Below are 14,947 nucleotides of genomic sequence, written 5' to 3' on the forward strand. Positions count from 1 at the left end.
TGAACAAAAAGACAAAGATCCCCGTCCTTGTGAGTGTATGTTCTCCCAGGGAAACAAAGCAACACACAATTAATACATAAAATAAGAAAATGGAGGGGGCACCTGGGTGGCTCAGTCAGCTAATGTATATTTTTAATGGGTATTTCACAAAATGTGCTTTATAATTACAACAATTACGATCCTTAGAGGAAAGAATGAAGCAAGTGTTTCTTATTTGGGGAGGTGTATAATTTTTCTGACAAAGTTGTTTAATGATATAACTTAGACCGATTCCTATTTGACTTTCGTGGTATGGCCATAAAAGGGGTTATCTTTTGTAAAAAGTCTGACTTCATCAGCTCAGGTCATGATCTTGAGGTTTGTGGGTTCAAACCCCATGCTGGGCTCTGTGCTGACAGCTCAGAGTCTGGAGCCTGCTACTGTCTTTACCCCTCTCTCATTCACACTCTGTCTCTCTATTTCTCTCTCTCAAAAATAAATAAACATTAAAAAAATTGTTTTAATAAGAAAATGGAGAAGAATGAGGGGAACCAACTAGAACTAAAGCCTGGAGATGAGAGCATGCTTGGCATGTTCAAGAATCAGCAGGGAGGCCAATGTAGCCAGAGCAGAGAATGCAGGTGGGGTGAACAGGAGAGAGGTCTGAGGCAGACCAGGGGCTGGATTATAGGAGGTATTTTGGTGTTTTCCTGGTATGGGTTTCTCATACTTCTTATCCAATTATTCTTCGTAGGGGATCGTGTGTGTGTGTGTGTGTGTGTGTGTGTGTGTGTGTGTGAACTTCTTTTCCTCCACTCTAGAAGTATTTCCCTGGCTGTTCTGCAGGATATCCAGAACAGAAACCCCCAATCACCCAGAGCCACCCTCCTGTATTCACTGTCTGTCTTGTTAAGAGCATAAACTTCTACCCTACCAATCCAGCTAGAAACCCAAGTCATTTATGTTTCTTCGTTTTATCTCAGGCCCCAAAGTCCTACGCATTCTCCCCACAGGCTTTTGATTTCACTTCACTGCCTTTTCTCCATCTCCAGTGCCTCAGCCTCCATCAGCTCCCATCCAGCCTGTAAAAAACTGTAAAAACTCCTTCCAGCCTTCCACTTCCAGTCTGTCCCCTCCTGGCTATAAGGCTGATCTCTCTCAAACCTAAGTCTGATTTCATAACTCCCCTGCTTAAATAAAACCTTTTGGTGGCTCCCCACCAGCCACAGGATAAAGCCCTTGCTCATTCAGGGGGCTCACAGGCCCTTCTTCAGACTCTCACCTCCCCTTTCTGGTCTTATCTCCATCACCCCACGCTCTGGCCACCCCAGACATCTCACCCTCACCAGGACACACCTTGCATTCCCATGCCTTTGTAAATGCCATTTCTATCTTGAAATGCATTCCCTCACTCCTTTGTGCATTTTTCAAGACCAGATTCAAGGGAACTCTACCATGACTCCCTCTTCCTGACTTTCTCAGTTAAGCCATTCACCCTCCGTGCCCCGAGCATGTGTACACACAGCTCTGGGTTTGCCCTTATAATAATGAACATGACCACTCACCCCCGCCCCCAACCCCTGCCAATCCCGTATGCTCTCACCTGCCAGAACAGGTCTCCAGCCTCTTGTTACCTCCTACCTATCATGCTGCCAGACCATACCCATGCTTCCCATTCTCCCCTGGAGCTCTCAAATAGCCACAGTCAAATCCAGCCAATGCCACTGAGGTCTGAGATTTGTTTTATTCCACTTTTCCTATGACAAGGAGGAGGACAATCCTCCCATGAGCACCACCATATATATGTGGGGTGACAGAATTGGGGCTTGAACCAATTCCCAAGTTCTGAGTACTACATGCAGATGTAGCTCTCTATTTATGGATACATTTATGCATATTTAAAGTTCAAAAAACCTTAAACTATATGTACTACATAGATATGTCTAAATATATCCTTATGTATCCTAGAGCTATCTTATAGCTTATATATGTACATACTCATATATATATAATAAAGTTCCATCCTTCGAAGTACTTGTTTATACAAGTATAAATATAAAAACAAGTATAAATCCTTGTTTATACATAACAAGATTTCTGCCCACAGGTATATACAGATCTGGCTCTCACTGCACACCTATGTAACTGTACATTTATTGCTAAATATATATACCATAAATTATTTTAGGATCTCAATAACTACTACTAATCAGGGACTAATATAGCTACATACCTAAGTACAAGGTTAGAGTTTCAATAAGAACCGATCATCTAAAAATTTCCAATCCTGCTATCTCTAGTCACCCAGTCCCCAAAGAAAGTCACTTGTCAAACAAATGGTGTGTGTGTCTGCCTACCGACACAGAGAGTGTAATTGTCTCAGCAGACTCGTGTTCCCTGTTCAGCTCCTCTCTTTGAATGGGTGACAGCCATGCATCAATGAGGAGACCCCTTGCTTGTTTTCCCTGGGGTCCTAGGAGATGAGGGGTTGTGCTGAGTGATGAACCAGTTCCCTTCAGGTTTCAGGGTCTTGGAGAGGAGTGGAGGAGGGGGCGAGTGGCCTGAGGCGTCTACTCCCGCCTCCATTTCTGCTGTTGTCAGAGAGCTTCCTGGCTTCCTTTTGTGATCAGCCGCTCTTGGAAAGGCTGCAGCAGATGGCTAATTACCATAATGCGCAGAGCTTTTGAGGGTCCTGGGTGCAAACCCAGGCGTGACCAAGCCAAGAGCAGCTGCATCTAACGGGGCATGTGGAGACAACATTAGGCTTTACCCACACACGCATTCTGACCTTTCCAATGGGAAGCTGATGGCATGGTTCAGAACAGATGGCCAAGAGAAACTCGAGGGAAAAGCCCTCCCGACCAGCTGTAGTGTCCCTTTTCCAGCCTGCTAGCCTAACAGCTCAGAGCTGACATGAAGCTCATTATCCCCATTGTATCTTTCTCATGGTGTTTATTCTCAAGGCAAGTACAAACCCTGGTAGTTCCATTTTTAGCAGTACAAGCTATTGGGAAATTTGGTTTCTAAACCAAATGAGGCTTCAGGCAGTTTGGGTCTGTCACACCCAGCCTGGTTTCTACATTTGGCATTATAATATCTTTTCCCACAGGTATACTTCAGGACTCCCACTAGCTGAGATCCCTATTTGGTCACTCCTGAACTTGGAGGTATGTAAGAAGCTCTTGCCCAAACTCAGGTTTAATATCATATCATATTAGCTACTCATCTGGTCTTGACTTTGAATGTTTAGAGCCTGTGTGTGCGTGTCTGTGTGTGTGTTTGTGTTTGTGAGTAATTGTAACAGAATGAAACAAAATATCTAAAAAATCAGAATTCTTCAAGATGGAATCAAATTTTTGCTTTGACATTAGTGCGGGGCAAGGGCTGGGTAAAATGACAAAGGAGACTCATATTATATGTGTAAAGACTTAAAGTCATAAATCAAATTAATAAACTGTTAAACAAAATGTATTCTACTCACCTAACTTGACAAATATTTCTTTTTAACAACCTGGAAGGCCAGGTTTGAATTTGGACCTCATGAACTCCTCAGAATTCTAAACCAGAACACAGTTTTCTATGGAGGCCTGGGCCCCAATCCTGGCTCCCGGCCCATGAACCACCCCTACCTCCTGGGCTTTCTTCTTACCTCAATTACAACCCACATGGAGGGAGACTTTGGCACCCTTGTGACAACCCTTCTGCCTTCACAGCCAAGTTCTGAACATACCCCTGCCCACAGCCAACATAGAAGACATATGGCCATGAAGCCCAATATCTCATCAGGAAAGTAGGGAGGGCAAACTTGGGGTAGGTACGTCTCCTTGGCCAATCGGATGCTTCGTAGTATAGGTGGGGCAGGGGTGGCAGGGAACAGGCTCCTTTAAAGTACAGTGAGCTGGGGCCTCTCTTATCTGGGTCTAAGAACAGTACTGCTTCTGGGAAGCCTCTTGTGGTTAAAAAAAAAAAAATTCATGTCCTGAGAGCATAGAAATGAATAGGAATTTGGGTGTCAGAGAGTAGAGAAGAGAGAGGGTTGAGCTATGTGCCATAGCAGAGTGAAAAACCTTCAAAAACAGGAATGATAACCTATTTACCATAAGTTTTGTGCACTGCTGCAATATAACCCCTCACCACTCCAAACCTTCGTTACGGTCTGCTATCCACACAATGACCTTTATGAGTCCGTGGTGACCAGTGGGGGTTGGGGGTGGGGTAACAGGAATCAAAAAGAAGACCTGATTCGAAGTCTGGGTCTATATAGTCATCAAGGTAGCATGTATGGAGTAGCAAAATGATCCCCCCACAATTAATTCTGTAGAAGCAGGAGATGAGAACTAAAATTGACCAGAAATTTGCCCTTGGGACTTTTCCAGAAAATTTGAGGAAGACACTGAACTTTAAACAAATTGCAGAATGAGTCAGTCTTGCACAGCTCCAAAGGTCAGAGTGACCCCAATAACAGCATATGTTTTTATAGCTAGATATTAAAAAGTATGACTTTCTTTTTTTTTTTAATTTTTTTTTAAGTTTATTTATTTTTGAGACAGAGAGAGACAGAGCATGAACGGGGGAGGGTCAGAGAGAGAGGGAGACACAGAATCGGAAGCAGGCTCCAGGCTCTGAGCCATCAGCCCAGAGCCTGACGCGGGGCTCGAACTCACGGACCGCGAGATCGTGACCTCAGCTGAAGTCGGACGCTTAACCGACTGAGCCACCCAGGTGCCCCCAAAAGTATGACTTTCTACATTATATAATGTGTATCTGACACATTTTAAAAGTACGGGTCCTTTTAAAAATATCCGTCTAATACTCTGATCCTCTCCATCCATCTTGCTCTTCCCATCTTTCCCAACCAGGGTCTTGATACCAGATGATCTTTATATCTCTGGAAGTCATGGTTTTCCCTCTACTGAAAATTATTTCTTTTTTAAAATTTATTTATTTATTTATTTTGAAAGAGAAAAAGTGTGAGTGGGGGAGGGGCAGAGAGAGAGGGAGAGAGAATCCCAAGCAGACTCTGCACTGCCAGCACAGAGCCCAACATGGGGCTCGAACTCGCAAATAGTGAGATCATGACCTGAGCCGAAGTTGGAGGCTTAACTGACTGTGTCACCCAGATGCCTCTGAAAATTATTTCTAATAATTCAGAATTAACTTCTAAATTAATCTTCACTTCTGAATTGGAGTGAAGGCTTTTCTTATAGGGAACCGATATTCTCTGCTGTCTGTACTGCACACAGTCTGCAGTTCAGCTTCAAACAGCCTGTGTTCAACTCTTACCCTGTGTCCCCTGCCTCATCATCTTCAAAGATCCTTCACATTGTTGTGGGTTCCTCCTTTATTTCTGGCGTATAGATATTCCCCTTTCTTGTTTTGAGAGCTGGCTACACAAACGACCAGCATTTCTCATGTTTGGGTTGAAGAAGAGGGACTTTTGGCATCAGCTCAGCTCCCCATCTTTGATTAGAAGCCTAATTAATTGTATTTTTCAAATGCTCACAAATTCCATCTTAAAGTAAAAAAAAAAAATGTAGAAAAAGCAACATGCATAAACAATATATGGAAAAAGCAATAGCACTTTTTATAGCAGTGCAAAATTGGAAACCATCCAAATGTCTAATAATGGGGTAATAGATAACTTATGAAATTTACTCAGTGGTATATTTTGCCGTCATTTTAAGTGATAATTATAAAGGCCATTTAGCAACATGGGTAAGTGGTTTAGTGAAAAAAAAAAGCACCTAAATTATTTGTATATAATGATTACAATTATAGAAAACAAAGACATACAAAAAGGACTAAAGGAAGTACCCTAAAACAATTATTTTAGTGTTAAAGGATTTTGAGTGATTTTTTAACTCAATTTTCCAGTTTAACATATTACTATAATAATTTAATGAAATTAAGTTATTAAGATGTAATTAGTTTTAAAAACTATTAAAAGGTTCATAAGGAATCGTCTGGAGACGTTAAGCAATTTTAGAAAAACAGGTTTTACTTACTAACAGCTTCACGAATTAAAAATGTACACCCTACCTATATACATGTTTTTATATAATTTTAATTGTTAATGTATTTTAATGAAAACATCATTGATGAATGTTCTGCCATTAAAATGAAGAAGGTAAAATTATAATAAATTCTGGTTTTGATATAAGTAAAATATTTAAAATTAAAATAATGGAGTTTTAGTACACCTACCTTTTAAATTTTCCAATATTTTTTCAACTACTTTAGTGTTCTGGGGGAAAAATTAACCACTAAAATAAATACATATGGGACATCTAAGTGGCTCAAGTTGTTTGAGTGTCTAACTCTTGATTTTAGCTCTGGTCATGATCCTAGAGTCGTGGGATTGAGCCCCACCTCAGGCTCCATACTGTGTGTGGAGCTCACTTAAGATTCTCTGTCTCCCTCTGCCTCTCTCCCCTGTTTGCATGCATGCTCTCTCTCTAAAAAAAAGTAATGATGATAATAAAATAAAATAAATACATAAGAACTAAGATAAAGGCGCACATTTTTCCTTTTGCCTCAGGCTCCAATATGAGTTGGCTCAACATTGTTAGAGCCTGTCTTTTAAAAAAATTTTATATTTTTCTTGTAAGGATTTTTTCGTTTTTTGCACTAATACTGATTTTAAGAAAAAAAATTAAATGTTTTTATTTATTTTTGACACAGAGAGAGAGAGCATGAGTGAGGCGGGGGGTGGGGGGGGTGCGCGCAGAGAGAGAGGGAGACACAGAATTGGAAGCAGGCTCCAGGCTCCGAGTTGTCAGCACAGAGCCAGATGCGGGGCTTGAACTCACAGACTGCGAGATCATGACCTGAGCCAAAGTCAGACGCTCAACTGACTGAGCCACCCAGGCGCCCCAGCACTAATATTGATTTTTAAAAATATTATTTATTTTGATGACTGAGTTTTGGGAGCTCCCTTAATTTTGTACCAGAAGCTAATACAATACCTTATTTTCCTCACTCTAGTTCTAGTCCTGAATCACAAAAGTCTGGTAAAAATGAACCCTTCTTGAGTTGGGGAATATAAGTATGAAAAAGTATCCTTTCAATTAGAGGGGGAGTAGGGAGGGAAGAGAGTCTGGAAACACTTGCACATTAATAAAATCTTATTTTGTCACATGTTTATTGGGTTCAAAGTAACAGTTCATTAGCAAAGAGACTTGAAAAGTAAAAGAAAAGAGTCTGAAAACCACTAATTCACAAAGGAAATTAATGAGAGAGCTGGGACTAGAACCCAGGTATCTCAATTGAGATTAGCAAAAACTGAAAAACAATATCCCTTCACAAGAGTGACTATAACTAGTAGCATCTCTGTTACCCCCTTCTTCATCCCACTCTCCACACCCCACCCCCGGAGTAAAAAAACAACTCTGCAAAGACTTTTCATATCAAAGCTGGTATAGCTCAGAAGCCAATGCCCGATTCAGAGAACACGTAACACCTGGGAATCTTTTGACCCTAAGAAAAAATATAAGAGAGCTGCTCTCTGTTTAGCCCTAGTAAGGGAAAGCAGAGTAAAATGAAGGAATGATTTCAGTGGATGCTGCTAGTTGGCCTCTATTTACTCCAATCCTATTTGTAGTTCCTAGGTATCTATTCTTCCTCATTCTTCATCTATGCACTTGAGGACCTCCCCCTCAACCCCTCTCATGTCAGAGGAGGAACCCATAAGTGTATCCTATACGGTTCCTGGTGTGGTCACATGACCTTATCAGAGCCAAGGAGAAAAAACAAGGCTTTTGCTGGGACTTCTGGGGAAACAAACTCTAGTTCTCCCAGGTGGAACTTAAACCTAAGAGAATGTGTGATCTGAAATTGTTTTGGCTTCGTTTGACTATGAAAGGAGCTCATGTTGTTTTTTTTTTTTTTAAATTTTTTTTTTTAATGTTTATTTTATTTTTGAGACAGAGAGAGACAGAGCATGAACGGGGGAGGGGCAGAGAGAGAGGGAGACACAGAATCGGAAGCAGGCTCCAGGCTCTGAGCCATCAGCCCAGAGCCTGACTTGGGGCTCGAACTCACCGACCCTGAGATCATGACCTGAGCTGAAATCGGACGCTTAACCGACTGAGCCACCCAGGTGCCCCAAGGAGCTCATGTTTTAAAACCTAGGAGTACTGACTCAAGAGACAGAGTGAGAGAAAACCCAAGTCCTGGTGACATATTAAGTCCCTGCACCCATCCATTTCCAGTGCCAGCATTAAAAAGAATTTTTCAGTCACATGAGCCAAAGCTGTCCCTTTAAAAAAAAATTTTTTTTTTTTAACATTTATTTATTATTGAGAGACAGAGAGACACAGAACATGAACAGGGGAGGGGCCAAGAGATGGAGAGACACAGAATGTGAAGCAGGCTCCAGGCTCTGAGCTGTCAGCACAGAGCCCAATGCAGGGCTCAAACTCACAAACCACGAGATCATGACCTGAGCAGAAGTCGGATGCTTAACTGACTGAGCCACCCAGGCGCCCCCAGTGACATGAGTCAAAGCTATCGCTTTTTGCCTGAGTCGGTTTGGGTTGGATCTTCCGGTCATTTGTAATCTAAAGAGATCTAACTGATATGACTGACTGGCAAGATTTTGTGTTTTTTTGAATAAAGGACTGGTCCAGTTGTAATATTCCTTGGAACTTTGTTCTATGTTCTTTGTTTTCTAAGTGTTCAAAATTAAAGAATAGTTGATATTCATGCTGTTATTTCCATTACAAGTTCATACTTTTAACAGAAAAAGAATAAATGATTAAATCACACACCAGATTATCAGAGATTCAGCTATTTGCACCCAAGGAGAGACTAATCCATTCACCTTCCTTATACAGCAATAAGCCAGAAAATATCTTCATTCCAAAACCAGGTGAATTCTCATTCTGAAGAAGATGCATTTCATTAAAAAGTAGCTGGAGAAACAATAATGGATTAAAAAATCAAGTAATAAAAAAATCAGGTAATCCTAGACAGGAAAAAGAAAGGAAATTTAAAAGGTGGGCCAGGCAGGAGGGGAGGCTTGAGGGTCAAACCAGAGTTACTTTCATTTCTCCAGGGTGAGGCCAGCCGTGGGGAGCCTGCTCGGAGAAACCACCTGGACCAATTCTGGGAAGAAGGAAGAGTGTGGGCCAAGGAATCTGGCATCCTCTGAGCCACCATGAGAGCTTCATCCCCTCAAAATACCATGATTCCCAGTCCAAGTTCCTCCTTTGAACTGCAGCTACTCTTGGAAAGGATAACCCATGAAATCACTCTGTGTGAATGAATTTGTCAGATGTCTTCCTGCCTGTCAGAAAGGACCTAATAATTTGCCTGGAAAAGAGGGAATATAAAGGTTGGTGGAGAAGGACAGATAGTGAAAGGGAAAACTGCAGGCCCCAGAGACAAGTTTACTGACTTCCGTTTTGCTGATGACCAGCTCTGCCTACAGTATCGTGGCACCATTCAGGAGTTGAGACAGGCTCCACCCAGCTGAGAGCAGTTGGCATAGTCCTACTGTATATATAATTCCATGTAATGACTGGTTGGGGTTAATCAAATATAATGCCCAACCCAGACCTATTAAATTTCACCACAAAAGAGGCCTTAATCAGTCTTTTATCAGCTTGGTGCTCTGGCCTAAGAAGACTGCTTTTGTTTGCCCATATAAGAGACAATGGGAGAGCCAGGATCAGCCTGCTCTCTGGAGTACAACAAGTGAATTGTCCACAAACAACAGATCATTCAAGGCCATGGGAGAGGAAAGGCAGGAGAGGCTGCATGAATCTACAAAAGTGCTCACTGTTAATGGTCATGGCCCTGAGTGTTTAAATTCAGGCCACATTCCCGCTGGAGCTTCCAAAATATAGGCAGGACAAGAACAAAAAGACTCCAGTGTGCTCCATGTAAGCCTATCTGGCTTTTGCCCTCTGCAGGACATTCTTGTTTGCTACTTGCTGAAAAGGGAAAGGAAAACTGACATTTGGTTCTCTCACTAAGCAAAGCCCAGATCTCCTAGGGGTTTGATGTGTTTCATGGGCTAAGGATTAAAGCGATGAGTATAGGTTCTATGCCAAACTGCACCTGTCCCAATGCCCAAGCACTCTTGGAGTATGGGAGGAATGGGAGGAGAAGGGAGACAAAAGGCAATGAAGAGGGGGAGAGAAAAGAAGCAATCTTTCCCACCCAAAAGAGGGAATGACATTTGAGTCACCCAATTTGATTCTATTCAGCAGATATTTCGGTATTTTCTAGGAGGCAGGCTGAGACACACCCAGGTACAGAAACACACAAATTCAAAAGATGGCATGATATTAAAAGATGCTAAGGAACATAGCTCTATCCCATAAGAGTAACCTCAACTTCTGAGATATCATCACAGAATATGTCATGTCACAGAGAGAAGAAAGATCAAGAATTATCGATCTAGTCTGACCCAGGCATTTTATTGGTGAGGAGACAGACATTCCAAGAAACAACGTGGCTTGTTGAAGGCCACTTAGCTACTTAGTAACAGAGAGGGGGTTAGAACCCACATCTACCAGTGCAGGATGCAGTCCATTGTACAACAAAATGTCACCACTCAGGTTTCCTGGACGATGCAAGTCTTGAAGACCTTAAGCAAATCACTGACTATGTGGGATCTAGCTATCCTCACTCATCTGTCTCCCCTTAGCTGCCAAATCTTTGTGCCCATCACTTTTGGTCTTCAGAGTTTAGATTTTGTGAACCAAGATTTTCCCTTCTGCTCCAGAGGAAACTTGGCTTGGGACTGGGACTGTGGGAAGGAGGAGGAGGAAGAAGCAAGGATAAAGGATGGCAGCAAAGGAGAAAGAGTAAACCTTCCTCACAGGACCAAACCTGTGGTCCCTGATCTCCGAATTAGTGTGAAGGCAGGGGCAGCAGCTGCCTAACTTGGTCTTCCTCAGAGCTGCATTCAAACATGTTTGGGGACTGATTGCTAGGGAAGCATTTTGTGACCAGGTGGGAGAAAGATCTGGGAGTGATTCTATTTGTGGAAGGTTTCATCTGGGGATGAAATGAACAGTGCCCATTAGGGGTACAATGGAAGACAAAGGAGAAGGGGGACCAGGGAAAAGTGAAAGTCATTCTGTGAACTGTGAAGGGTGCCAGTGGTCAGAAGTCTTTCGCCATTCTCATTTGTCATCCGGTATGGCTGACCCGTACTTTGAAATGGTTCAGCTTCCCTAAAGGTATTCTGAACTGTAATTGCAGATTTCCATTTTAGCTTCTTGTTCTCTCTCATCCTGCTCTAGACAATCAATTTGAAATCCTTCCTCAGGCAACGTGTAAAATGCCTTTGCTGAATTGATGAAGGATCTGTGGTGTGGCCCATGTGAATTTATCAAATTTTTTTCTGCCTGTAATGGGAATGGTTATGGCAAAGCAGTTATTAACTAAATTAGATCAACAATTTGGGCTGGTGGGGCTCGGTGACATAGGTACCCTTTGATAATAACTTCTTTATAAATTATATTAATTATGACTTTGCCTTACACTGCAGTAATGGAACCTCAAGCTTTCTATTTTCTCTCAGGTTTCAATAGTAATGCTGCCTCGGGCTTTTTTACTTATGTTCCTGGCAATTAAGTGCTATCTCAAAACATAAACACAATTTCCTCTTCTTAAAATCATTATGCAAGGAGTGTCATGTGAAAGCTGCTGTTACTTAAAATATGATCTTGTAAAATAAATAAAGGGGAGCTCTCCTATTTATAAGACCAGCAAGGAGCTGTTATTAAAAATCTTAACAGAGAAAACTATGCTATCCATTCTGTTTTCCTGGTTTTTTTTGTTTTTTGTTTTTTCTTCCTCCTTCCAAAAAAATGAGTGCTTCCCTTTTGGATATTTTTACTTGAAGAGGAAGAAGATAAACAAAAAAAATCTTTTGATTGTTTTGACTGTGGTATGGCCCATAGAAAACATAGAATTAAAAGGGATTATCGCATGCATATCTCCCTACACATGGAACAGTGAGCCATCAGGGTTTATCTTGCAAGTACGGCTCTCTACTCTCTCCTCTTTACCTCAACCAGTCAGGATGGCTCTTCCTCTCTTTGGGAAAGAATACTGACCTTAGAGCCAGATGACTGGGTTTAAATCTATTAGATTGAACCATAAGAAACTGCTGTTTGTATACACCAAAGATAGCTAAATATTGGCAATTTCATGTGGATAGACCTGATATCTTCTCTTTGGTCAACCTTCAGTTATTGTGAGGATAACAGATAATGTATTTGAAATGCTTTACTTATTCCATAATACTTAGTATGTCCACCATAAATGGTGACTAATATGAATTGTAAGAGGCAGCAATGGCATTTAATTCATGTCAGTTCATCAAGACTGATGTGAGACACTCCTTCATCCAGATGCTGCTTTTGTGTTGGGAGTACCTGGGTAAGGGCAGGTTTTAGTTCAGTGGGGCAGACAGCTGCCAGGTGACATGATATATGCAGGAATGTAGCAGTATACCCATGGTGCAGGGTAGCATGGAGAAGGAGGTTGTGAACTTTTGGTGATATGGGTGGGGGAGGGGATGAGGGCGGTCTTTTCTCAGGAGAGATGCCTCATCAGGCTGCTGAAGAACAAACAGCTTGGTGGAGAATGTTTCAGACTGTGTGTCCAGAGACCCTCAGGCTACTGGGAGTGAGAGAGAGAGAGAGAGAGAGAGAGAGAGAGAGAACTGCCATCAGATGAAGTTCGGGAGATGCATAGGAGGGCCCATGAGGGTTTTGTGGGTGCTGGAGCTTGGGGGACCCTCTTTACAAAACAAATATAAAATGGCCATGTAAACACACTAATAGGGGCCCTCCAGGACCTGAAGGTGGGGAGCCTTGACATTTCAACTTCATTATCTTCCCAGAACATCTGCCCTGGCCTCGTTAAAGAGCAGGGGCAGATAATGGGCAGCTACCAAAGGATCCTAAGCAGGAAAATGACATCATCAGATTTGCTATTTAGGAAAATACCCCTAGGGCTGTCTGGAAGATGGGCCAGAGGAGCTTGTGTTAGACAGCTGAGAAACCAGTTAGGAAGCTATTTTCATAATCCAGAGAGCCAAGAGTCTGAACATTGCAGAATTCACGAAGAAGGAATTAACCCGGCCTCACTCAGCAAAACTCACTGGGGAGAGACACCCTATCAAGCGTGGTCTTCTTGTCCCTGAGCCTGCACAGAGCAAAAAGCAGATGCTTTCAAAATCAGCTTTTCCACCCAAGAAAGTCTTGAATTAATCACGGGACCAGAAGCCTGTTACCCACATGCCTGTGCTCAGCTTTGGTATTGTCAGGTTCACTAATGCCTGCTTATTCCTTGCCTCTGCCCTGCCCTGTCACATGCCTAGGTTCTGCCTCTGTTTCCTCTTTTAAAAAAACAAAATTTTTTTTTAATGTTTATTTTTGAGAGAGAGAGAGAGAAAGAGAGAGAAAGAGGAAGAGTGTGAGCAGGGGAGGAGCAGAGAGAGGGAGACACAGAATCCGAAGCAGGCTCCAGGCTCTAAGCTGTCAGCACAGAACCTGATGAGGGTATCAAACCCACAGACCGCGAGATCATGACCTGAGCTGAAGTCAGAGGCTTAACCAACTGAGCCACCCTGGAGCCCAGTTTCCTCTTTAATATATCAGTTCTCAGGGCGCCTGGGTGGCTTGGTCAGTTTAGTGTCTGACTCTTGATTTTGGCTCAGGTCATGATCTCACAGTTTGTGAGTTTGAGCCCCACATCAGGCTCTGAGCTGGCAGCATGGAGCCTGACTGGGATTCTCTCTCTCTGCCCCTCCCCTACTTGCTCTCTATCTCTCTCTCTCAAAATAAATAAAAATAAACTTAAAAAAAAAAGGATTAGTTCTATCCTGGGCTCAGAGTCTGACCTTGAATCCTGGAACGCTTGGTCATGCCTCTGTCACCTGCTTAATTCCTGCTGTATCCTTCCTGTTCCTCCAAACTTTGGACTGAGCCATGTATTCCAAAAGACTCCATACTTTTAGGAAAAATCTCGTTCATTTTGTTTATCCTTTGAAATGCTACACAGGGGTCTGCTCCTCAATGATCCTTCTCTGGATACCCCCAAATCAATGACTTGCTCATCTCCTCTATATCTGGCATGTGCTTTTATTATTGTATGCATTATGCTCTATAATATTTATTTGTGTATCTTTGAGATACTGTCATTTCCCCACTAGCTTACATACACCCTAGCAGAGAGCAGACATTTAATAAGTGTTGAACTGAATTCACTCCTCCCCACTTATAATAACACAACACAATAATAACCCAGCCAGGGTCTACCTATGCCTACCTTCTAAGGACCACAGTACTTCAGTCTACATGGCTTGTGTTATTGTCTGCACTTCCTGCTTCAGGGTCTCTGCTATTCACCCAAAATCAAGCCTGAATTTGTCAGACCCCCTGGATTGCATAGAGCACCCTCCTACAGCTGGGTCCAACTTCCTCTGGCCCATTCTTGCTCAGTCCTCACTCCTTCCTACCCTGACCTTGAGATGAAAGGCCCAACATACATTGTGACCTCTCTGGTCATGCTGTTTGGACAATAGGGGGACATTTAGTCCGAAAGTAGGAGCTAGACTATACCTATAAGGTAGCCCAGTAGGAAAAGTTTTAGCCAAAGGGATTGTCTTAGTCAGTTTGTGCTGCTATATTAAGTACTGTAGACTGAGTGGCTTTTATACACAACAGAAGTTTATTTCTCACAGTTCTGGAGGTGAGAAGTCTGAGATCAGGGTGTCAGCATGGATGAGTTCTGGTGACAGCTCACTTCCTGGTTCATTGGAACCACTGTGACCCCTATGGTGGAAGGGGTGAGGGAGCTCTCTGGGGTCTCTTTTATAAGGACACTAATCCTATTAATGAGGACTCTACCTTCATGACCTAATCACCTCCCCTAATCATCTTCCTAATACTATGGGGGTTAGGATTTCAACATATGGAGTTGACAGGGGACACAAACATTC

This window comes from Prionailurus bengalensis, chromosome A3, assembly GCF_016509475.1.
Source record: "Prionailurus bengalensis isolate Pbe53 chromosome A3, Fcat_Pben_1.1_paternal_pri, whole genome shotgun sequence".
NCBI classification, from domain to species: Eukaryota; Metazoa; Chordata; class Mammalia; order Carnivora; family Felidae; genus Prionailurus; species Prionailurus bengalensis.